Source organism: Eubalaena glacialis, chromosome 20 (genome assembly GCF_028564815.1).
Source record: "Eubalaena glacialis isolate mEubGla1 chromosome 20, mEubGla1.1.hap2.+ XY, whole genome shotgun sequence".
Classification (NCBI taxonomy): Eukaryota; Metazoa; Chordata; class Mammalia; order Artiodactyla; family Balaenidae; genus Eubalaena; species Eubalaena glacialis.
In genome coordinates this window covers 28,474,549-28,502,265 of record NC_083735.1, presented here as the reverse complement: position 1 = coordinate 28,502,265, position 27,717 = coordinate 28,474,549, and the positions used below count along the sequence as shown (strand labels likewise).

The 27,717-nt window shown below is 35.7% G+C and overlaps 1 protein-coding gene, 1 non-coding gene and 1 pseudogene across 3 annotated transcripts in view; all 3 read right to left on the bottom strand.

Moving 5' to 3' along the window:
* UNC5D (unc-5 netrin receptor D) overlaps positions 1–27,717 on the bottom strand; it is a 600,815-nt gene that overhangs the window by 371,629 nt on the left and 201,469 nt on the right. The gene's annotated exons all lie outside the window — the stretch shown is intronic.
* Positions 11,015–11,144, bottom strand: LOC133081510 (small nucleolar RNA SNORA18). The gene has a single exon (XR_009698847.1). It is a non-coding gene; the product is annotated as a small nucleolar RNA SNORA18 (small nucleolar RNA).
* LOC133081504 (U6 spliceosomal RNA) lies at positions 22,732–22,826 on the bottom strand (annotated as a pseudogene).

The following is a 27,717-nucleotide window of genomic DNA, read 5'->3' as shown; positions in this document are numbered from 1 at the left end:
TCTTGATTAGAACTAGATATTTACCACGTTCTCACTAGAATCCATAATCTATATTTTGAGAATCACCAAAGCACTAAATTCACCATCATTTATACAAACCTGCATCGTGATGGAGTCAGAACATGTCTGGCTGTGAGCTTTTATGCTCCCATCTCATCTTACTTTTTCCCATTTATTCCAGTCTGAGCATGCCAGCTTCTGTGGCTTGCTTCCCCTGCCAGCAGTAATTTAGTGATCTGTTGAGACTGTACCCCCTGCTGAATCTTCTCCGTGTTCTCCCCCTAGATAATGTACCTCATTGTCATACACAGAGAATTGACTCACTAATACAGAAGTCTCTACGTGCCCCAAGAAAGCAGATGCAGTAGGGACATATTTTACAAGTGTTCTTAGAATTTCCTTCTTGGTAACAAGCAGTAGGTCGTTCTGAGTCAAATAAACAGAGATTTTGGTTTTTAGCACCCAGAGAAAGAATAAGCCCAGGATGTACAGTATGGTATGAAGAATATGTATGGATATGGAGTCCAAAGCCATGGGGTCATTTCTCTCCTTTCCCAGTTAATAGTTGTAAATCCAGAGGCAAATTGCTTAACCTCTCTGAGCCTAATGGTTTCTGTCATAAAATGGTGTTGTGATGTCTATAATACACTTTAAAATACTTAAGCATAGTGTGGGGGGTGTGAGTGTGTGTGTGTGAATGTGTAATAAAGTTTTAATTTACAGTCAAAGATAGTTACTTGCCTAAATTGTGTTGGCTCTCGTATAATCTAAAGGTTACAGTAGCTACTGCAAACACTTTTTATCTCTGATCAGCAAAATAGGTTTTATTAAACATCATAAACTATTTTTGAAGTGGGTATTCATTGGCAAATGTTGTGGTCCTCAAATAGTGTGGATAGGCTAGAAATTTTATATATATTCTTGCATGAGTAAGTTGTACGAAGACTTTCTTTGAAATGGGACCTGAACTTTGGTTTTTAAAAAGTCTTGAATCTAGTCACTATTTCATAAGATTCTGGTAACCAAGGCCAATTATAAAATTAAAGAACTCTTGTCTCTAGAATAACTGTTGTGTTTGTTACAACCATTTTTTATGCAAGCTGTGGATAGAACTCATAAAAGAACAGAGCACTGGATATTATTATTTACGTAACATGATTATGATTAATTTCATACTTTCCTTCTAAAAAATATGTGCATTTGTAACAAGATTTGGTCCAAAATATAACTTTGTATGTGGCAGTAAGGTTATGCAGAAAGATATATATAACCCTCACCTACCTATAATGACTGCAGGTTCCTGATATTTAAAAACAATAATAACCAGTACCAGAAAAAACCTAATGATTATGAACAGCCAAATCTGGTTAAGTCAATTTACAAAAAATAGGAAGACAAATAATTAACGACAAAAATAACTTTATATTTTACTGGGATATACAGGACCTACAGGATATATAGGACTGTAAGGACGACAGGTGATATTATGTACCTGGTAATAGACAATACTAAAAAATTAGTTTGTTATCATTCTGTAAATCAAACAGGTCCTAGAATCAGAAGTTTACTGGCACATGGCAGGGTCCTTGACCAAAGCCCTTGAAGAATTTCTCCTTGTTGGTTGCTCCCTTCTTTATTTTTTCTGGTTTTCTTCATCCATTTTTTTATAGAAGTATAGTTGATTTACAATGTTATGTTAGTTTCAGGTGTACAGCAAAGTGATTCAGTGATACATGTACATATTCTTTTCCAGATTATTTTCCATTATAGGTTATTACAAGATATTGAATATACCTCCCTGTACTATAGAGTAGGTCTTTGTTGTTTACCTATTTTATATATATTAGTGTGTATTTGTTAATCCCAAACTCCTAATTTATCCCTCTCCTCCTCTTTCCCCTTTGGTAACCATAAGTGTGTATTCTATGTCTGTGACTCTACCTCTGTTTTGTAAATAAGTTCATTTGAAAGAGTCCACATATAAGTGATATCATGGCATATTTGTCTTTGTTTGACTTCACATAGTATGATAATCTCTAGGTCCATCCATGTTGCTGCAAATGGCATTATTTCATTCTTTTTTATGGCTGAGTAATATTCCATTATATATATACCACAGCTTCTTCACCCATTCATCTGTTGATGGACATTTAGGTTGCTTCCATGACTTGGCTATTGTAAACAGTGCTGCTATGAACACTGGAGTGCATGTATCTTTTCAAATTAGAGTTTTTGTCTTTTCTGGATACATGCCCAGGAGTAGGATTGCTGGATCATGTGGTAGCTCTGTTTTTAGTTTTTTAAGGATCCTCCATACTGTCCTCCATAGTGGCTGCACCAGTTTACATTCCCACTAACAGTGTAGGAGGGTTCCCTTTTCTCCACACCCTCTCTGGCATTTATTATTTGTAGACTTTTTGTTGATGGCCATTCTGACCAGTGTGAGGTGATACCTCATTGTAGTTTTGATTTGCATTTCTCTAATAATTAGCGATGTTGAATATCTTTTCATGTGCCTGTAGCCATCTGTATGTCTTCTTGGGAGAAATGTCTATTTAGCTTTTCTGCCCATTTTTTTAAACTGGGTTTTTGTTTTTTTGATATCTTGTGTTTCTGGATTGGAAGAATTAATATTCTTAAAATGTCCACATTGCCCAAATGTTCCACAGATTCAATGCAATTTCTATCAAAATTTCGATGGCGTTTTTCACAGAAAGAGAAAAACAATCCTAAAACTCCTATGGAACTACAAAAGCTCCTTGACATTGGTCTTGGCAATAACTTTTTGGATACAGCACCAAAAGTACATGCAACAGAAACAAAAATAAAAGTGTGGGACTACATCAAATTAAAAAGCTATTGCATAGCAAAGGAAATAATCAACTAAATTAAAAGTCAACCTATGTAATGGGAGAAAATATGTGCAAACCATATATCCAATAAGGGGTTAGCATCCAAAATATATAAAGAAATCATACAACTCAACTGCACAAAAACAAAACAAAACAAATAACCCAATTAACAAATGGACAGAGGATCTGAATAGACATTTCTCCAAAGAAGACATACAAATGGAAAACAGGTATATGAAAGGGTACTCAATGTCAATAATCATCAGAGAAAAGCAAATCAAAACCACAATGAGATATCACTTCACACCTATGAGGACAGCTATTTTTAAAAAATAAAAACATAAGAAGTTTGGGCAAGATGTGGAGAAAAGTGAACCCTTGTACACTGTTGGTAGGAATGTAAATTGGTACAGCTATTGTGGAAATTAGTGTGGTGGTTCCTCAAAAAATTAAAGCTGGCACTACCATACCATCCAGCAATCTCACTTTTGAGTATTTATCCAAAGGAATTGAAATTAGGATCTTAAAGAGATATCTACCCTCTCATGTTCATTGCTCTGTATTCACCATAGCCAAGATATGTAATCAGCCTATACGCCCACTGAAGGATGGATGGATATAGAAAATGTGGTGCACATATACAATATCCAGCCTTAAAAAAGAAGGAAATCCTGCCATTTGCAACATCATGGATGAACCTGGAGGACATTATGTTATGTGAGATGAGCCAGACATAGAAAGACAAATACTGTATGATCTCACTTATATATGAAATCTAAAATGGTTAAACTCACAGGGGGAAATGGGAAGACGATGATCAAAGGGTACAAAGTTACAGTTATGCAAGATCAATAAATCAGGGATAGCTACTGTACAGCATAGTGCCTATAGCTAACAATACTGTACTGTATACTTACAATTTGCCAGGTGGGTAATCTTACATTAAGATCCACACACAAACTCACACACACACACTCACACACATAAAACAATCATAATAAACGGATGCAAGGGAACATTTACTAGCAACGGATATGTCTATGGCCTTGATGTCAGTGATGGTTTCACAGATATATACTTATCCCCAAACACATCAACCTGTACACATTAAATATATACAACTTTTTACATGTCAATCATACCTCAGTAAAGTGATTAACAAGACAAAGATATTCTTGTACAAGAAACCCCAATGCTCATGGCAGAGAGTGGGAAGTCAGTTATACCAACAGGAAATTGCATGTCCTGAAGACCCGCCATCTTTCCCCAGCCAACATTTTAGAAAACATCTAAACAGCAGACCCTTATTAAACATTAGTTAAGGGAGCAGATAAAATCTGGTCCTTGGCCTCATTTGAGAACATTTATAGTCTAGCCATGGAGATAAGATCACCATGTATGAATCACTGAACAACATATTAGAAAACGCACAGATCAGGAACAATATTAGGAAGACGAAAATAGCACCCATTAATCAAGGAATATATACAAATTAATTTGTGATGCATGTTTTATGTGGCGGAGCTGTTTAGGGAAGATAAAAATTGGCAACAGCAAGTGACATTTGCATACCACCTCCACAAGCATTAATATTCCTTGTCTTTAATCAGGACAAGAGTAGCCAAGGAAGGCTGTGTGGAGGAGGTGAGATTCAAAGGGCTTCTAAGTTCAGTGCGGTTCAAATTTAACAAAAGGCTTGAATGCATCATGAAGGCACCAACAGAAGCAGTCACTAGGCTATTTGTTTGCCTGGATGGCAGCTAAAAATTCCAAAAAAAAACCCAACAGAGAGTACAAAAATCTTTAAATTCCTCTTTTATTATTATTATTAATTTTCATAAAGCAGGCTTCATAAAAAGCTGCCAAAAGTGAATGTATTTTCTGAGAGACATAGGCTGACAGAGTTTGGAAGAATGTACTTTCTAAGGGTGATTTATGTACCTGTGATGTGCTCCAATGATGCACCAGGGACTTTAAAATGAGGTCAGCAACACACATTCAGAGGGCTTTTAGGATCTCAGATAAGCCCAGATGGCGATGCTTAGTTTCTTACCTATCAAGAAACATTTCTCCAAGATGAAAGGATGGAGTTAGTTAGAGGCCTCTGGGGTCTATTGCTACTGGTTAGCAATACGGGTCACCGGAGTGACAGAGTTGAACTTGGGGACAACTGTGGTAAGAAAACAGAACGAGTGAGCAGGCTGGGGAAAAAGAGTACTCGATCTGCAAATACCTGCTTTGTGACCTTTACATCCCTGTATCATACAATTGGATCTATCTTCTTTCAACTGAAAATAATTGTCCTATCTCCTTTTGTTTACCTTTAAAAGGTGAATTATGACAGCCTGAGAGATTTCTGACACTTTGACTTAGTGAGGAGTTCAGTACAGTTATAGATTTCTTTTTTCAGCATAGCAAAGTGTCCTAGGAAAAGATACTTGCCAGAGCTAGCAAATGACACCCTTCCTGGGAATGACAGGGATCTCAGATATACTTCTGTCCAACCACTCCTCGTGCAGCTAGCAAAAAACGAACCTGAGAATTTAGGAAGATGCTTTCCCATGGCCCCAAGAGACTTCTGCTAAAATAAGCAGCATTACGTCACGGACACAGGGTTCTAAACCAGGCATTGGTTCTTAAACTTACCCAATCAGTGAAACACTTGGAATGTGTTGATTTGGGAAGAAAAGCAAGAAATATTGATACTGTTCATTCATTTGTTTTGTCATCTATTGCCGCCCACTGGCAGGCAGGCAGCAGTAAACACCAAAGGGTGAAAACATCCATCTCAGGGAAGCTGCCAATTGAGAATATCCCAACCAAATTGGGTTCCCTGCAAATTAAGAAAAGGCTACCCTCGTGCTATTTTATTCACAGTGGCACACAGTGGATCAGCTTGCAGAATGCAGCCACTGCGCTGGGACACGATGACAATCACTATTTATTGAAAGCCTACTGGAGAGCAGACACTATTTTAAGTACTTTTCATGTCTTTAAAGCAATCTGTGAGGTAGGTATTATTATCTACATTACCCAAACTAGAAAGAGGTCTCAGATGGTTTAATTCACTTGCCCGTGGTCACTCAGCGTGGCAAAATCAGTCCTTGCACCTGGGCTGACTCATTTACCTCTTCAGATTTCCAGCCTCTGTCTCCTTTTCTCCCTAAATGGAGCTCTCTTTAGCCCCAAATACAAGCTTAGCCCCGCCTTCTCTAAAGCCAGACCTGACCTCAGAATTTCCTGATATCTGATTATAACCTCATGCCCTAATTCTGGTAAATGTGCTTCTGTTAAATGTTCCCTACACTTGGATAAACTGATATCCCAAATTCTCTATCTCTGATTCTCTACCTTGTACGTTCTTTATCATTAACTTACTATAGTTTTAACCTGAACTTCAACCCTGTACTTTAAATCTTGCTACTTGCTGAAGACTTTGCCAAAGGCAAATTATGCGAAAGCCAGGGTCAAAGCAAATCTCCCAGTAAAGGTGGTTTGTCTGTCTTATGTTAAATAGTCTCAGCAAAAAAATTTTTAAAAAGAAAACAAATATATATATATATATACACACACATACATATAGATACTTGATAGTATATGTGAGTGAAAAGGCATTTATAGTTTCCTATATATAAGGTCACCGTACATCTTTGCCTAGATAGCACAGGGAACTATAATTAGTATTTTGTAATAACCTATAAGGGAAAAGAATCTGAAAAAGAATAACTGAATCACTTTGCTGTACACTGGAAACTAGCACAACATTGTAAATCAACTATACTTCAATTAAAAAAATAAAACAAAGTATACCAAGATAACATAAATCTGAAGAAATGAGAATAAAAGTACTGAAAAATAAAGTAAGGACTTAAAAGGAGCCAGATATAACTATAATATCAAATAAGTTAACATATGATTCAGTATTCTGGCTTCCCCTGAAAGAAAGCTATCAGTTTAGAAACCAAGGATCCATAAGAAGATAAAAAAATCAACTGCTCAGAAGAAACCCAACTGTTCTTGATACTAAAGTTCAGAGGGCAGCAAACCATTTCTCCTTAAGGGAAATCATAAAAGGGGTACTGCAATCCCACGAACAAAGATCATAACAACATCTTTACAGTAGACTTGAAATTTTTCTACAGGTCTCTTTCTTATAGCATCTTTTGATATTGGCTAATGGCACCACTCCAAAGCATAATTCAGAAGAGAGGAAAGTGTGAGTGATTTTACAGGAAGCTAATAACACACCATTCAGGTATGTGAATGTTGGTTCAGTCTAATCCTGGGACAGATATTAGCACACTTAATGGTCTAGAGCATTTAATGGGTATTCATCAGGCAATCATCTATAAATGTTGTTTTATTTCCCTTAACACTGATAGATATTGGGAAGAATATCTGTTTGTCTATCTATTGCCAGAAAAGAACTTTGTTGATCATTCTACACAGATCAAAAGGATTACTTTTTTTTTCATTGCAGCTATATCTTACAGATATATCATCTATTTCTTCAATGCTGAAGAGGGAATGTAATACATTAACACATCAAGAAGCCACTGATAGTAGCAAAACGTGACAGTTTTCAAGGAAACACCTAACAGTCATACCATATGTTTAGATTTTTATAATGAAACTGATATATCCAATATCCATCCTAAGACCATGAGGGCATGCTTTGTCACTAAGAATAACCAAGCATGAAAATGAAATATTCTTAATGAAGTTCTGTTATAGTAACTGACAGTAGTAAACAGAACAACATTCAAGTATTGCTATTAAACATGTATTTTAAAATAGTTTCACTTGCAGCCACTATGGAAAACAGTATGGATGTTCCTCAAAAAACTGAAAATAGAGCTACCATATGATCCAGCAATTCTACTCCTGTGCATGTATCTGGAGAAAACTCTAATTTGAAAAGATACATGCACCCCTATGTTCATAGCAGCACTATTGACAATAGCCAAGACATGGAAACAACCTAAGTGAAGTGTCCATCGACAGATGAATGGATAAAGAAGATGTGGGGTGTGTGTGTGTGTGTGTGTGTGTGTGTTTATGTATTATTCAGCCATTAAAAAAAGAATAAAATAGTGCCATTTGCAGCAACATGCATGGACCTAGAGATGATCATACTGAGTGAAATAAATCAGACAAAGCCAAATATCATATGATATTACTTATATGTGGAATCTAAAATATGACACAAATCAACTTAATTACAAAACAGAAACAGACTCGAAGACATAGAAAACAAACTTGTGGTTACCAAAGGGGAAAGGACGGGGGGATAAATTCAGAGTTTGGGATTAGTAGATACAAACTACTATATATAAAATAGATAAACAATAAGGTCCTACTGTATAGCAAAGGGAACTACATTCAATATCTTGTAGTAACCTAAATGGAAAAGAATATGAAAAAGAATATATATTTAAATGAATAGCTTTGCTGTATATCAGAAACTAACACAACAGTGTAAATGAACTGTATTTCAAAAAACAAAAAAGTTTCACCAAAAAACTGTTAGTACTGATAAATGAATTCATTCAAATTGAAGGATACAAAAATTAATACACAAAAATCTGTTGCATTTCTAGACACTAACAACAAACTACCAGAAAGAGAAATTAAGGAAACAATCCCATTTACAATTTCACCAAAAAGAATAAAATACCTAGGAATAAATTTAACCAAGGAGGTAACAGGCCTGCACACTGAAAACTTACACTGATGAAGTAAACTAAAGAAGACACAAATAACTAAAAATGTAGTCTGTGCTCATGGACTGGAAGAATTAATTGTGTTAAAATGTCCACATCACCCAAAGCAATCCACAGATTCAATGCAATCCCTACCAAAATTCCAATAGCATCTTTCATAGAAATATAGTGAACAATCCTAAAGTTTGTATGGAACCACAAAATATCCCAATAGCCAAAGGAATCTTGAGAAAGAAGAACAAAGCTGGTAGCATCATGTGCCGTAATTTCAAACTACATTACAAAGCTACAGTAATCAAAACAGTATGGTATTAGCATAAAAATCAGACATATAGATCAATGAAACAGAAAAGAGATTCCCCAAATAAAACAAACCCACACATCTGTGGCCAATTAATTTATGACAAAGGAGGCAAAGATATACAATGAGGAAGGGATAGTCTCTTCAATAAAAGGTGCTGGGAAAACTGGACAGCCACATGCAAAATTATGAAAGTAGACTACTATCTTATACCATGCACAAAAATTATGGATTGAAGACTTGAATGTAGGATCCTTGACATTAGTCTCGGCAATGAGTTTTTGAATCTGACTCCAAAACCAAAGACAACAAAAGCAAAAATAAACAAGTAGGACTACATCAGTCTAAAAAGCTTCTACACAGCAAAGGAAATAATAAAATGAAAAGGCAATCTCCTGAGTTGGAAAAAATATTTGCAAAATCATATATCTGATACGGGGTTAATACCCCAAAACATATAAAGAACTCAATACACTGCAATAGCAAAAACAAACAAATGCACAAAAAATCCAATTTTTAAAAAATGGGCAAAATATCTGAAGAGACATTTTACCAAAGAAGACATATAGATGGGAAACAGGTACATGAAAAAATGCTCAACATCACTAGTCATCAGGGAAATGTAAATCAAAATCACAATGAGATATCACCTCACACTTGTTAGAATGGCTACCATCGAAAAGACAAGAAATAACAAGTGTCGGCAAAGAAGTAAAAAAACAAAAGGGAACATTTATGTACTGTTGGTGGGAATGTAAATTGGTGCAGCCACTATGGAAAACAGTATGAAGGTTCCTCAAGAAATTAAAAATAGAACTACCATATGATCCAGTAATTCCATTTACAGGTGCATTTTTTCAATAGCCAAGATATGGAAACAATCTAAGTGTCTGATGATGGATGAATGGATGTGAGATATACATATATATACCTTGAAGGCATTATACTAAGTGAAATAAGTCTGAAAGAGAAAGACAAATGCTGTATGATCTCAACTATATGTGGAATTAAACAACAGCAACGAAAACAACAAAAGGAACCCATAGATACAGGGAACAGATTGGTGGTTGCCAGTGGTAGGAGACAGGATGGGAGAAATGGGTGAAAGGGGCCAAAAGGTACAAATTTCCAGTTACAAAATAATTAAGTCATGGGGATGTAATGTGCAGGATGGTGACTATAGTTAATAATGCTATAGTGCATATCTGAAAGTTGCTAAGAGGGTAGATCTTAAAAGTACTCATTAGAAGAAAAAATATTTGTAACTATGTATGTTAACAAATGTTATCAAGACTTATTGTGATGATCACTTCACAGTATATAAAAATATTGAATCATTATGTTGTACACCTGGAAATAATACAATGTTATATGTCAATTATACCTCAATAAAAAAAGAAAGGTTGGAAAATATGAGTACAGAACTCTATTTTTTAATACAGATTTATCAAAGAACCAGAAAGAAGTTCCAGGAAGAATATACATAATAATTGAAATGGAAAATCCAGTGGATGAATTTATAATGGATTAGACACAGCTGAAGAGAAAATTAATGAACTAATAATTCTCTTTTTTTTAACTGATAAATGGTATTATTCCTTCCACAGAAAACATTAGAGAAACTTCGAGCCAAAAATATATGCTGACTTTCCACACAAAGTGTAAAGGGTTGTTTTTTTTTAAATTATGTGTAACATAGACAAAATTATTTAAGTCAATAAATTTTTAAGGAATTTCACATGTTCTGATTCTTTCCACTGCCAATCACCTTAGTTCCTCCAAACTCACAACCTTCAAGATAAAATAGCCCTTTCAAAAAGAAGCTGTCATGTGAGTCAGCCCACAATTCTTTCAGTTAGGTTTCTTTGATCGCCAATGGAATATTGACACACTTCAAAATTCCCCACCTGTAACTTTCGGGATCCAATTTCCTCAAGCGATTTACTTTAGGACCATGTTTAGGGTCAGGAGATGGATCTGCCTGGTTCTGAATTTGACATCCTCTAAAAATGTATAAGGTTCAAATCATATTCACTCCTAAGCCATCACACCCTAGAACAGTACAGATCATTGGGATACACCAATACCTACGATAAAAAAAAGTTTCACTGTTACGTTTTTCATAGTTTACTTGGCAGCTCTGTCTTGTAGTTCTTTCCCACAGATCTAACAGGTAGTTCTATGAGTAAAGGAAAGTACATAGTTACTCTGAGGCATTTCCAACAATGTTAGGTTTACAGAAAAAGCCCCATCAGGATAGACCTCAACAAGATAATTCTTAAGAAACAATCCAATAGGAAGTCCTGACAAAGATATGGAAAACAAGCTAAGTTAAAAGACATGAAAGATAGTGTGTGAAGGTCTAACATATATAACTTGGAGTTCCAGAAAGAGATGATTGTAGAAATAAAGGGGCAGAGGGACGCTTCAAACAAATAATGGCTGGCATTTTCCAAGAATTGCTAAAAGACACCAAAACTCAGTTCTAAGAAGCACAATAAATTTCAAATAAGACAGAGAAATTCACAACCATACAAATTTTGTTGTAACAGCAGAACATCAAAGATCTATTACTTTTAGGTATATATATACATTTTACTACTATTCCTTTTGTTACATTCTTACATTAATATACTCTTTTGTACATATATTTCACAATAAAATATTTTAATGGCAAAATATAAAATACAAATAAATCGTTTCTAGATACTTTCCTTTTTTTCCCCAATGTAAAATCACATACCAATTAGCATATAATGTTTCTTTCACGACAAAAGCTTTAGGCTTTTTTTTTTTTTTCTTTTTATCTGAAAACACAGTAGAGATTTGAACTCTAAGTAGTCATTACTTTCAGGTTATAGTCTCTAAACAGTTTGAGTTACCAGAAACTTCTGTCTCCCCAACACCTGGACACATTGGGATTCTTTTCTACTGTGACCCATACGTGAAGTTCTTGATTAATGATAATGATTGGCGATATCCAACATTAGTTCCAAAGACTTCTGGATGAATTCATTAGTCAACAAAACTGAATGCCAATTGTTGAAAATACCAGGAACGTTCTCAGCTAAATACATGTTTTTGGTGTTCTCAAGAATAGTTTTTGAGTACAGAAAAGGCTATTCAGTGCTCTATTTTAGTTTCGTCTTTTTTTTTTTTTTTTTTGGCTGCACTGCATGGAATGCGGGATCTTAGTTCCGACTAGGGATTGAACCCGGGACCCCTGAAGTAGAAGCGTGGAATCCTAACCACTGGACTGCCAGGGTATTCCCTCTATTTAGTTTCTATAATAAAATTCAATTTACAAAATTATAAGCTCCAAACCTAAGTCTTTCTTAAATTCTTAAACAACTAAACGAATCTTAATTTCCTATTTAGAAATCTAAAAAACATATTACCTTTAATGGTGCTCTGGATAATGTTTATATTCACCAAAGATTTAAACATCTTCAAACATTTGAAACTTTATATATTTAATATTTTGAATACTTTAATAGTGTTACAGATAGACCTTAGTGAGCACTTAAATTACTGTTAAAATCAAATATATTTAAATTATAATGTGAAGAAATAAAACATTTATATATTAAGCACTCTGATAATGTTTACAAGCTTACTAAGACTCAATTTAAAATCATGGTTCTCAAATGTAAAATAGCTAGCTAGTGGGAAGCAGCTGCATAGCACACAGAGATCAGCTCAGTGCTTTGTGACCACCTATATGGGTGGGATGGGGAGGGTGGGAGGGAGACACAAGAGGGAAGAGATATGGGGATGTGTGTATATGTACAGCTGATTCACTTTGTTATAATGCAGAAGCTAACACACCATTGTAGAGAAATTATATTCCAATAAATAAATTATTAGTCATAAAAAAAATCATGGTTCTAAATTAATTATTAAAATTAAAATTTTGAATAATTAAGTTAGAATTAAAGTCACAGGCTAATCTATTTTTTTAATAATAATCCAAATATTAAATATTGTAGGTACAATTTTTTACAAATCCTTTTTTATATAAATATTAATACAATGAGATAAATACCTCTTTTACTTCATGATAAAACTTTCTAAGCGTTTGACAAATGATTACTCCCAAGGAAATAATTATTTCAGTCCCTACAATGTAACCTTGGAGTTGACTTCCCAGTGTTCTACAGCTCTCAAAATGACCAGAAATTCAAGCTAAGAGGCTGACTGCACTGTTGACACTTACCCTCAGAGGAGCTCTGAACACTTTATACTTTCCATGTCTCTGACTTTATAACCCAAAAGAGGCAAGTTCCAACACCTGAAATTCAAGTTTTACAGTATCTCCCCACTCACAGCTGACTTAGATATATCATTTGATTGGATTTTAAATTTATTTGGCCCTTAAGACATATTTTCACTTTATTTTCAAAAAAGTTTGTTTCCCCTTGTACAGATTTTTTTTCTTTTTACTGTTTCATATGCTTAGAAACATTATAATGATACATCCAGTTGTATTATGGTCATCACACATGGATATCACACAACACACAACTGTGTTGACACAATTTCCAAGGCCATTCTTCCTAAGTCATTTTAAGGCAATTTATTTTTCCAGTTTTCCCCAGAAATGCATGAAAGAGATGACTAAAACTTAAGAGTAAAGTCAGAAAATATGTTTTTACTACTGCAAAGTTATACCATTGCCACTCCTCTTATTCCTGAAGTGAAATGTAATCCTGTCTGTATTAGTATTTGGATCATATTTAATTGTTAATCAGTTTTTTTTTAAATTTATCTGTTTATCATGTTTAAGATATCCAAAACAAAATTAAGGATCTGCCAAATGGTTGATCATATATAAAATAAAGATAAAATGATTTGGAGATGCCCCCATAAAATCAAGTAAAAAGCATTTTTTTGACCCAAATTACTGAACCCCCTTCAAAAAATAATACTCCACAGTCTTCCCAGTTTTAAAGGTCACTGACATTTTCTAAAATAAGTTTAGCACTAGCTAATGTAAAAGAATAATGAAGGGTACTGAAAGACCGAACAAAAATCACACACACATGTGAACACACACATGTGCATGCATGCATACACACACGCACAACTTGAAGAGACCAAGGGCTGATTCCCATCCTTTCATTAATAATTGACAGCATCATTGCTCTTGGTCTATCATTTGCCAGAGAAAATATTTTAACTCTGTAACATAAATTATAGGCTTTTTTATTTAATGGAAATTGATCTAGTAAAGAACTTTTATGACAGTTCTCAGGTACCTAACTTGCTTTCGAATTTTGGTATATCATTAAAAATACATGGTTCCTAATGAATGGGTATATGAGCCACTTCTAAGTTAAATGTGGCACTGTAGTAGATAATTACTACAATGAGGTACCACCTCACATCGGTTAGAATGGCCATCATCAAAAAATCTACAAACAATAAATGCTGGAGAGGGTGTGGAGAAAAGAGAACCCTCCTACACTGTTGGTGGGAATGTAAATTGGTACAGCCATCATGGAGAACAGTATGGAGGTTCCTTAAAGAACTAAAAACAGAGCTACCACATGATCCAGCAATCTTACTCCTGGGCATATATCTGGAGAAAACCATAATTCTAAAAAAATACATGTACCCCGATGTTCATTGCAGCACTATTTACAATAGCCAGGACATGGAAGCAACCTAAATGTCCATCGATGGAAGAATGGATAAACAAGATGGGGTATATATATACAATGGAATATATATGGCTATATACTTAGCCATAAAAAATAATGAAATAATGCCATTTGCAGCAACATGGATGGACCTAGAGACAGTCATACTGAGCGAAGTTAAGTCAGACAGAGAAAGACAAATATCATATGATATGGCTTATATGTGGAATCTAAAAAAATGGTACAAATGAACCTATTTACAAAATAGAAAGAGTCACAGGTGTAGAAAACAAACTTATAGTTACCAAGGGGGTAAGGGGAGGAGGGATAAATTGGGAGATTGGGATTGACATACACACACTACTATATATAAAATAGATAACTAATAAGAACCTGCAGTATAGCACAGGGAAGTCTACTCGATACTCTGTAGTGACCTATATGGGAATAGAATCTAAAAAAGAGTGGATATATGTGTATGTATAACTGATTCACTTTGCTGTACGCCTGAAACTAATACAACATTGTAAATCAACTATACTCCAATAAAAATAAATTTTAAAAAATACATGGTTCCTAATAAATGGTATATGAGTCACTTCTAAGTTAGATAATCACCCAAGATTTACAGCAGGAGAATCACAATTATGCAAGGAGGTGGGGGGCAGGGGGAATTGAAGAGGAGGAAGGAAAATGATAATTTTATTTCTGGGAAACACTTCCTTCTCAAAAAAACCAAAATTATCTAAAAAAGCTAAAAGCAACTGTTCTATATTTTCATTTACGAAGTTAAGAAGAGATGATTTCTATTGTTACACAGCTATTACTTAAAATTAAAATAATTTTAAAACCATTCCCTTTAATTTTCCACATTTCCCCTGCCCCCAGTAAAGATATTTTCATTTTGGAACAATTCTAAGGCAACAATTGATGGCTTTTAAAATCAAAATTGAACCACTGATTCTTATTAGTAGAACTTGCTATATTTTCACTAAAATGTTATTAAATTCATTTCTATATTTCAGTATTATGAGTCAGCTAATATACAAAAATCCATATGAAATTGTTTAGATTTAACTTACTATGAAATCCTAAAATTTCATAACAGTCATTAGGCTTTTCAATAAAAGTTAAAATTTTTCCTTTCTCAAGTCAGGTAGTAGATTTTAGTGTTTTATCCAAAGATGTATTTTAAACCCTTAATGAAAAAAAAAATGCTAGTATAAAAAGTAAATTATCTTCTAAATAAAGTGAGAATAATAGAATATACTGCAAACAAAACAGACTAGAAGTCAGAAAAAGATAACCTGTTAAATAAAATTTAACTAATAAAGTTTCACTGATATAAATTAGAATATAGGGTGATTGTCAGTGAAAATGGTTCTCTTCATTAACATGAACCCAAGAATGATTTTATATTACAATATAAACAGTTTTAGGATTTTCTTTATTCTTATGGCATCTGAATACTGATGGTTTATAAACCAATTAAATTTCTGTTCATATCCTATGCTAATAAAATACAGAACTATTATTTTTCTTTTTGGAATTATTTTGTTTTTAGTACAATAAGTAGAAATCTGGAGGGAAACAAAATTAGAATATACAAAATTCTCCTAATAGGAATTGGCATCTTTGGAGGAGCCTCATATTAAATCTGGTACCACTGCCTTTAGGACACTTGAAATAATAAACTCAGCATATGTGCCCCCTGGAGACAACACAATTACACAACTATTTTTAATACTAGTCTTTCACAACAGAGTTGAGTAAACTTTTATGATTATATTTTTGTTGAGAGGGATTGATAGAATTTACACATTTAAACATGTATAAACTACTATTTCCTTCTTTAGGAGTTAATTGGTGAGTTTTTCTTCTTGTATATCATTCACATCATAAACCAAGAAAGAAATTTTAGAAAATCCATATGGAAAATATATATAATTTAAGGCTCTATGTTATATCCTTAACAAATGGACTAAGAATATATACATTTTGAGATGAAAGAGGAGATTCCAAGCTACCTGTGAATATTACTGACCAAGTGGAACAATTTCATCTCTAGCCCTCATCACTACATTAGATTATCCATCCTACAATTTGCTTATTGCTATTTTTAGAGAAATTTGACGTACCAGTAGAAATTTATCATCCAAATCTTCATGTGAAAAAGATAGTCAATGAAGATAAGTTTCAGCTTTCAGACTTAGCCTTGGAAATCAAGTAAGTCAATTCAATTACTCAAGAGTTTATGTGCCTAATATGTGCCAACACTATTGATTGCCAAGGATATAATAATGTATAAGACATGGACACTGACCTCCAGAAATCTCACAAGTAATTTGTAAATATCCTTTCTGTTTGTTTGTGTGTTTGTTTATTTGACTACAAACTCACTATTTACCTGCGCAACCAAGTGAAACATTCTTTATTAGAGTCATGAGAAATTAATTGTTCCTGGCACTAGACAAAGCTGCCTTGGCCTTGAAAGTGATTGCAGATCAAAAGTACTTAGGCAGGACAGCCAACTATTTGGCAAATTAAATTAAGAAATTGGGAACCTTTACTCTCATGTAAATATGAAAAATACACAAAACGTGGTTTCAATGCAAGTGAGATAAGAGATGGCTGGTTATTTAACTGACAAGTGACCCATTTTCCCACGTCTTTCGATCATCAAACAATTTTTCCTTGCTTTTCTACTACCAAGCAGACAACATTAATTTCATAGAATTATGTACCAACCTCAGGATGCTGTAACCCAAGGGATTCTAGTTAGAATTAAAGTATTCAGTATAAAGGGTAGTATAGCAAAAAGGGCCTGGGACTTTTCAGCACCTGGGACAGTACCATAGGGCCAGAAAGAGAGGAAATATTTCATAGGAGAATGAAAATGAGAAATCTTCCAGTGGAGTGTTTCCCAAATTTTTCTGAAATGTTGAACTGTGACATAATAATATATTATTTTTTCAAAACTGGGAGAATTAACTGTTTTGGGGAGGGATAATAATAATAGACATCTTCCTGTGTGTCTGATCCTATTTTAAACATTTTACATGGCTAAACTTGTTTACTCCTCCCAACAACACTATGATGTAGGTTGGCATTACTTTCCCTATTTTATAGATAAGTGTACTGAAATTAAATAACTTGCCCAAGATCACACACCTGGTACACCGCAGATCCAGGATTCCAAGCCAGATATCCTAACTCAAGAACCTATGCTCTTAATCATTCCTCTGTGACATAATAAGGAAGACAGTTTAAGTTACAATCAATATGTTTTTAAATATTTTATCATAAAGTTCCTTTTAATACTCTATGTATTTAAAGTTAATCATAACTTGCACAGAAAATTATTTACTTTCTTCTATTTAACAAGTGGTCCATGCCACTTTATTTTAAGCATAATTTATTATGACTATTATTATTTGAGATAAAGCACAATTTATAAATGATTTTTAAATTAAATATTACATTGTATTAAGTTTGGAAACCAAACAAACATTATAAAAATGTAGAGTGAAACTTAACTATGTACTACAGTCTCAAAATAGTACAAACCTGTTTTCAATATCTGATGTTTAGGAGTCTTGTACTTTATTCATAAAAAATCCTTTGGTATAAATTTGTAATGTTTGTGTATTTCTAGATGATGACATAATAGAGGTTTTAGGGTGTTATCTTCAGGCACTTCTTCACAAATAATCCATTATATTTACAGAGTCTTTATACCTCCCAAATGAAAAGCCAAACAATATAATTTTTACTATAGTTTTCTTTCTACCATGTTTGCCAACAGCAAAAAAACTAGGTCTTGACATTTTAAAAGGTAGTTTTAAGGCAAATTCAAACAAAATATTAGGTCCTATAGTGACAAAAAACAAGATCAGTAGTTGTCATAGGCTGGGGCTGGGATTGGAATAGACCAAAAAGTGATACCAAGAAACTTTCGGAGGTGATGGAAATGTTCTTTACTTGATTGTGGTGGTATCGAAACTCATCAAAGAGTACTCTTTAAATAGATATAGTTTATTGTACATAAATTATACTGTGATAACATTGACAAAGTGGGGGGAAATTTTTATTTTATAACGTGTAGAATAAGCTTATGAAACTCACTTCTCCAAGGAATATTTTTAACCTAAAAGGTTAAATAATAAAAAATCACAATGTCATAATAAAATAAATTCAGGAAAGGTTAAAATTCAATACATTAGAGATACTGTGGCAAAAGTATCTAAAATTTTGACATTGCCATTGTAAATAACAAATGGGCTTGAATAAATTCACCTTGGTCATCACTACAGAGGCAAAACATTAAGTTAGTAATACTCTATCCACTAAAGTATTTATATAGGAAGAACAGGTTACATGGAGAAAAATCTAATTAATTGCTCAATTTATAACCTCAGTTTATTGCCATCTCTATGAAAAATCTATAGTTAAAAACCTCTGGTACAACACTTTTTGACCTCTTAATGCCACTAACCCCCACTACATCCTGTTCTGCATCACCAAAGAAGAAACGGGGATACGTAGCTTTTGAAAAACACAGTCCATATTCATGCTGACAATCATCTATGATGTGTGTTTTATACAATGTAAATGAAGCATAAAATAGCCAACAGATTTCACTTTCATTGCTACCGTATTTTCCATTTAACTAGCAAACTGGGGCAAAGAGATGGATTTACTACAGTTTAGCAACATCTCCCATTCTCTCAGTGACTAATCAATTACCATATTAGATTCCTTTGGAAATTGCCTACTTTTCCAGTGATTATTTACTGTTTATTTGAAGGCACTAAAGCCTTTAACAAAAAGTTAAAATGGTCAGGAGAGTAGCCACTATCTCCCCAGTGAGGGTTGGTTTCTGCAGTTGTTGTTGTTTTTCATGAGTGAGCTACTTCCTCACTACTACAAATTTTTGTTTTGTTTTGTGTTGCCCAAGTTAAGTGATGTTAGAAAAACTGATAGCTGAGTCCTTGATGATCAAGGTTTCAACAGTAACTTGTTAACTGACCTCAGGCATCCAATGAGATACATGGATATCCAACAAAAATTTACTGTGTGTGTGTGTGTGTGTGTGTGTGTGTGTGGTCTATATGTGTGTGTACGTCATAGTTTCTGAACACCAGCATGTTTTCCTTATATTGAACAACAGAAAATGTGTCCTAAGTGGGGCGCAAATGTGCTAGGAAGAAGCACCATCCATTATTCTGCAAGAAGTAGGATTAAAAATATGATGTGACATACCTTTGAGTCCCTCAGTCTTGTGTCAGTGAATGAGGAGGAAACCATATAAGCAACTTTCTCAGCATATCATGCCGTGGGATTCTGGACTATCCATCCTCAGTTCCACCTGAGAACTACAATTCATTTATCTATATCCAATACTGAGCTTCCAGAAAAGATTTAGTTTGAAAAACAAGTTTGCTGTTGAAAGTGTTTGTAAACTACAATTCCATGATACACTCACCAGACCCAGGGTACCCATGAGTTTTAGATGCATAGGCTTTAAGTTGCCCTCGCATAGAGTGCCTTGCAATTTTATTAGCAGGAAAGGGCAAATGTATCCCAGAAGCCTGTGACTTATGAATGAGCATTCCAGAGAAAACATTGGTTTGATCAATTTGACTTCATACTGGAGATTATCAGTGAGGGCAAAATTGTCAAAGAGAACCAAGAATAAATTAATAAAGCCTGGTCAGTATACAAGAAAGGGCAGGGGTTAGGAAAGCATAGTGCAGGAAGATCCTAACTGAAATAATGACATAAACAATTTCTCCCTTGTCTACCCACATTTCATCACTATTATATCTAATATCTTACTCTTCAAAGAGCAGCATATGCCAAGGGGGAGGGGGGTGGGGGAGGGACGGAGTGAGAGTTTGGGATTAGCAGATGCAAACTATTATACATAGAATAGATAAACAACAAGGTCCTACTGTATAGCACAGGGAACTATATTCAATATCCTGTGATAAACCATAATGGACTGAATCACTGTGCTGTACAGCAGAAATTAACACAACATTGTAAATCAACTATACTTGAATAAAATAAATTTTTTTATAAAAAGAGCAGCATAAATCCCTCTGTCTCTCAGGGTTGATGGTGGACAAAGATATCCAGCTCTGTTTGTCATCCATCCTGCTAAAAAAGATGAGAGGTTCTTTGATGATAAAAGCATTTCAGCAAGTAGAATTTAACACACAATACAGTGGTAGTCTGAAAAATCCCTGGACTTCTCATTCTGTTTACTGACTGGGTGGACACTACCCGAGGTAGCCACAGGTGGGTTTTTAGAGATCCATGTTCACCCATGCGTGTACATGTATGTGTGTACTCACCCATGTATATACGAACATCCACTAGAAGAGAAAGAAGGGACTTAGGTAAGCAGACATGAGAACCGGGCACTGAATCCCAAGCATGCCAGCATCTCTTTATATGTAGTTGCATCTAGCGGACTTGACAGAATAATTCAAAAATGAAAAAACACGAACAAAAACAAACCTTGAAATCTACATACTCTCTCCAGCTGGTGCTGGATAACCGCCAATTCTACCATAAGCTGCTTTGTCAATGCAAGAGGAATAAAGCAGGGAAGATGTATTTCATCTTTAGTGGAGCCAAGTGACTGTAAGAATCAACTCGTCTATCATGTTCCATCACTGAGAAATTTAGTAAACAGTAGCAGAATAGGAGTCGATAAATGGGCTTGCATAATACCTTGGCTTTTACTTGCTGTGCTTTTAATTTGGTAAATAAATGCCTTCCATTGGGTGCGCACCCTAGAGGCCAGGCAATGATGTGGATTAAGTAGTCTGTTGGCTCCGCACAGCGGAATGCATCTCAGAGGTCTAGCTCACTATAATGGTCCTGGACCATTCAGCCGAAATCTCCCTGCTGTTTAATTTCAAACACTAAAAAGGGGCATGCAGGGGCAACAAGACTCAGAAGTTAAAAATACCACTTTTTAATAGTTTTAAGTTTGCTCCCTGTACAAGAAAGAGATAGGTGCCTTCAAGGTAAGAATATAAGCATATGGATGCTTATAGAAGACCTTCAGAGGATAGTTTACTTATTATATTAAGTTAACCTGAAAACAAGTCTGCTAGTGTAATACCAGAAAGCAATATTTAGCAAAGGAAATATCCCACTGTTCTCCTACTTGGTTTCACAAAAGTAATGCAAGAAGTTTTCTGCACGATTATTTTCTACATTGTGAATTCTATGATCACTCAGAGGAGAAAAGAAAACCTTCACAGAGGTTTCCGTTGCTCCTTTATTTTCCTTATTTCATCCATATTTTGTGAATCTGTGCTGGTCAGATTATATTTAAAGTATCACTTTTTTTTTTTTTAACCCTTCCCCCTCCCAGTGTCCTCAAGTCCATTCTCTACGTCTGCGTCTTTATTCCTGTCCTGCCCCTAGGTTCTTCAGAACCATTTTTTTTTAGATTCCATATATATGTGTTAGCATATGGTATTTGTTTTTCTGACTTACTTCACTCTGTCTTACAGTCTCTGGGTCCATCCACCTCACTACAAATAACTCAATTTCATTTCTTTTTATGGCTGAGTAATATTCCATTGTATATATATGCCACATCTTCTTTATCTTTTCATCTGTCGGTGGACACTTAGGTTGCTTCCATGTGCTGGCTATTGTAAATAGAGCTGCAATGAACACTGTGGTACACGTCTCTTTTTGAATTATGGTTTTCTCAGGGTATATGCCCAGTAGTGGGATGGCTGGGTCGTACGGAAGTTCTATTTTTAGTTTTTTAAGGAACCTCCATACTGTTCTCCATAGTGGCTGTATCAATTTACATTCCCACCAACAGTGCAAGAGGGTTCCCTTTTCTCCACACCCTCTCCAGAATTTATTGTTTGTAGATTTTTTGATGATGGCCATTCTGACCGGTGTGAGGTGATACCTCATTGCGGTTTTGATTTGCATTTCTCTAATGATTAGTGATGTTGAGCATCCTTTCATGTGTTTGTTGGCAATCTGTATATCTTCTTTGGAGAAATGTCTATTTAGGTCTTGTGCCCATTTTGGGATTGGGTTGTTTGTTTTTATGATATTGAGCTGCATGAGCTGCTTGTAAATTTTGGAGATTAATCCTTTGTCAGTTGCTTCATTTACAAATATTTTCTCCCATTCTGAGGGTTGTTTTTTCGTCTTGTTTATGTTTAAAAAATATGGAACGCTTCACGAATTTGCATGTCATACTTGCACAGGGGCCATGCTAATTAAAGTATCACATTTAATATATAGTCCTTGAAGTCCATTCAGAGGAAAGTAAAGAAACTTAGAACCATGTTTTCTTAGGAACACTTGGAAGAACTCAGAATCACTCAATCTAAAAAGAAAAGGCAGGTGGAATATATTGATGGAGGTGGGAGTGTCATGGCCAAAATCCTTATTTTCAAATACTTGAAGGGTTGTCATGTTTAGATGTCCTACACAGCTTCAAAGGGTAGAAGTTACAGAAATAAACATTTCGGTTAAATTAAAGGGGAAAATGAGCCATTTAGACATGAAATGGACTGCCTTAGGAGGTGGTGAAATTCCTATCATTGGTGTTGCTAAAAAATAAACTAGAGGATTAAATGTCAGGATATTCAAAATGATGTGCAAAAATCATATTAGAGGTTAACTGAATGGTTTTGAGGTCTCTTCCAACCCTGAGAGGGTTAGAAAACAGGTCATGGTAATGTCACCAGAAAGCAAGTCTTCACAAACACACAGCCTGCCCATCTAATCTCTCTGAAGTGGGGAGCAGGGGCAGGGGAGAAGAAAAGGAAGCTGATGACTAGAAAAGTAGTCAATAGGAGGAAGTCAACTGGTTCTGAGGCAGAAGAATCAGAGCCCTAGAGAAACGCACTGTCCTTGAGCAAGTCAATCTGACCTTCTCAAGCACAGCCTTGTTCAAATTTCTATAAACACTTACTTAACTCACGGGCATGCTGGGTGGCTTTCCATAATCCTGAGGTGACATGGTATACAGAGCACAGCAGTGTTTTAACCTGGGGGTCTCCGAGTGCATATACATCAGCATTTACCACATTTTGTGGCTGGATAAACAGAACCACCAAGAAGCTTAAAAGGGTAGCTAAGAGAATAATGCATTTAGCCAGGGGCTGAAACAGAACCTTCCCAGATTTCTGCCTTTTTACTGACTCTGTTGCGACACAGAGAGTTAAACAAGTAATGGGCATCCAAGGGGGCAGAAAACAGAGTGAAGACAACTTCCCCAGCACTCACCTCTGCTAGAAGAGGGGCAGTTTCAACTCTCTACTTGACCACCCACACTCTAAACAAATAGCCCCTCGGAACTTCCCTGGCAGTCCAGTGGTTAAGACTACGCACTTCCATTGCAGGGGGCGCGGGTTCGATCCCTGGTCGGGGAACTAAGATCCCACATGACTCAGGGTGCACCCCACCCCCCAAAAAATAGCCTCACTAACCACTATCCCACAACCAAGGGTTAAACGGAGAGAAAAAGTTAGCACTCCTATAAAATTCACTGTTTAAGTTACAGCAGCTAATACGTCAATCCCTTGCTTAATATAAAAACAAATTTGTTATCTGCTGAGTTAAAAAAAAGAGCAGTTAGAGTGGGGGAGAGGCGTGAGGCCTAAGCCCCCCTCAGGAGGCTCATGTGCAAAGCTGAACCTGAAAGTCACTGCCAAAATCACGCACAGAGCTTCATAAACAGATGCTGAGACCTCACCCCAGGCTTACCAAGTCAAAGCCTCTACGAATGGGGTCTAGGAAAGCTTATTTTGTAAAAGCTTTATAGATGATTTTGCAGCTCACACAAGAATCCCGGGGTTTGTATCTCATTCCTAGACAGATACCCTAGGTCTGACAGGTCCAGTATGATAGCCACATGAGTTACTGAGCCTTTGAAACATGGTTAATCCAAACTGAAATGTGTTGTACATGTGAAAGACACACCAGAGTCCCCAAACTTAGTCCTAAGGAGAATGTAAAAGATTGATTACATGTTGAAGTGATAATAATATTTTGGATATATCCTGTCAAATAAAATATATCATTAAAATTACTTCCTTTTTATTTTTTAATGGGGTAAGTAAAAAATTTAAAATTACATATATGACACTGGTACTGTATTAATTACCTAATTATATAGGTGCTGTATTAATTATCTCTTACATTCCTATAGACTTTTGCATTTTCAAAGTGTGTGCTTTGCCATCCACTGTCTCACTTGCCACATTATCCATACAGAAGCTCAACCAAAGGAAATCACTCAAGCTCACTCAGAACTACTATCCTCTTTATTAACTTCTTTCAGTTTATAAACACCTTGCTGCTATTTTACGTCTTAACTGACTCCAGCTTGAGCTCTTTAGTTTCAATTAAAGCCAACAGCAGTCGCCCTTCATACTTCTGTAGAAAAGATGCTACCTAGTTTTCCATCCTTTAGGAGGTATTTTCCAATGGCTGTATCTTCAAAATATGGCACCTATTAAAAATTAGTCATAATTACAAATCTGGCGATCAATCGCTACTTGCCTAAAGTGGTGTTAGCTCAAGTATTTGTCACCTTCCTATGTATTGTACCCAATCATTGACAATTTGAGTCAATTTCTATGCCCATGGGTCTACTAATCAACAAAAGGAAAGAAATAAGTTATACGGTTTCTAACCTGAATGAAGAAGACCTCTGCTCATATGTGTAAGAGATGCTCTCTACCATCTAGAGTAGGAGCAGCTGACAAGACAGGGGGAGAGAGGACATTTCAGAGAGAAGAAATGTTAAGAGGGAAGGTCAGGAGGCTGCTGTGATAATGGCATCTGTAGGGCACGACATGGCCAGCCTGGCTCCTGTGAATGTACTTAAAGACACACGAGCAGTGACAGTGGTTCGTGTGTGTGTGTGTGTGTGGATCAGTACAATCTGAGGTGGTGCCCTGCTCAGTACAATCACCTTATATGTTCTTGCATCACCAACTGAACTATAAGCCCAGGTCTCCATGCAGGTGGAATTACCTCCTGCCATAAAAGTGACTAAACCACCAAACCACTGGCTAAGTCACACTGCGGCTACTTCTCAGAAGCAAAAGTGTCATTCATTTTCACTTGATGGAGGTCAGTTTTTTTTTTTTTTTTTTGGGCTGTGTCACAGCGTGCGGGATCTTAGTTCCCCAACCAGGGATCCAACCCGTGCCCCCTGCAGTGGAAGTGCGGAGTCTTAACCACTAGACCGTCAGGGAAGTCCTGGAGGTCAGTACAGAAGGAAGAGTGACAAGACCTGGATTGCAGCATCAGCCATTCAAATAGTAACTGTATAATCCAAAGCAAGCCACTGAAACATGGAAGCTTTGTGTCCACGTCGTGGGATATTTGTTTGAGAGCCTCAAATAAGACATTTGCACTCTTCACCACATTAATTTCCTAGGATCACAGCACAGCAGACATGAAGGAGCATGGACATTGGAAGTAAACAAGTATATCACTGCTTCTCAGTCTCGGTTCCCAAACTTCAAAAGAGAGAAAACGCCATGTAACTCACGTAGTTGTTATGCAAATTAAATGCGATCATTTGTATAAAGCACCTGGCACATAGTATGCACTCAATAAATAACAGGGCTCTTCTCCCCATTATTATTATTCCAAGTGATGTCAAGTCGCATTCAAATTTATATGCACACAAAATTAGCATTGGTTTTAGTCAAATATGAACAAATAATTATCTGTGTGCCTATATATTGAAATTTATAGGGAAGTAGAATGGCAACATTCATGGGAGCATCTGTCACTGTATATTATGGAGGCGATTCTTCCATTCGTGAGTGCTTGAGTCCAATGAGTGGTCTCCCACTAGGCATGGCAACTAAGTTTCTAGACCATCACTGACAATGGAAGATTGGTTCTTTAGAGAACGGTCAAGCCCCGGCTCACATCAGGACCACTCTGAACACCCTCTGTTCAGCAAAACAAAGAGTAACTGAGAGAACGGTCTCCCGATGAAACTCAGTCCGCTCCAAGTTCTTTCTAAGCATGACACGTGTTTATGAGACATTCTTCTGTTCTGCCATTTCCACAGAGTTCTAATAACAGCGGCCCAACTGTAGCCATCATTGTGTGTCACACACTCACGGGAAAGGGGCCATACTGAGATCTGTTATAACTGGCGGTAACTTGGAGAGTGTAAGGGCATGGGTCGCTATACTTGAAACGGCTCCGGCAATCCTGGTGCATATACACTCAACCACACACAAATAACCACTGCAGAGGTAAAACAGCCAGAAAGTCAATGTTGACAAAGTGTTCTTTTAATGGACATGAAGAAGGCAGAAGGTACATTACCCTGTTCAAAGTTTGATTTTTATCTTGTATCTTCCAGGGGTCTTCAATGAAAATTTCTTTATTCAGAAAGGCCCACTACAGATAGATAGGTAGAGAGAGCTATATATATGCCGAGTTTAAATCTTCTTTTTCACCATTTTAAAAGCTAAATGATGGTATTAAGCAAAGTTTAGTCAAAAGTGATCTAAAACTGAAGGGCGGGGTTATATACATATATATGTATATCCGATAAATAAATCTTTTCGGCTGTAAAAATACATGCTTATAAGAAACAAATAACTCAATCAATATTGAAGCGTACAAATTACAACACTAGTTTGTATACAAAACTGCTGCCAAGTAACAAATGAATAAATGACAAAAAATTCCCACTCTGAAAGCATAATTTAAAAGTCTCTAAAAACAGGAGATGCAGGGTGAGAGAGTGTCATGGACATATATACACTACCAAATGTAAAATAGATAGCTAGTGGGAAGCAGCTGCATCTCACTGGGAGATCAGCTCGGTGCTTTGTGACCACCTAGAGGGGTGGGATAGGGAGGGTGGGAGGGAGGGAGATGCAAGAGGGAAGCGATATGGGAACATATGTATATGTATAACTGATTCACTTTGTTATAAAGCAGAAGCTAACACACCATTATAAAGCAATTATACTTCAATAAAGATGTTTAAAAAAACAAAAACAAAAACAAAAAACAGGAGATGTACTCATTCTATGAATCGCTTCAGTAGGGATCTGATGTATATTTGTCAACAAAGTGCCTTCCTTCCTAAACCCTATTTATTCCCCAATACTAGGAATTCTCTTCTCCCCTTTCCAGTACAGTTATTAGGTGAG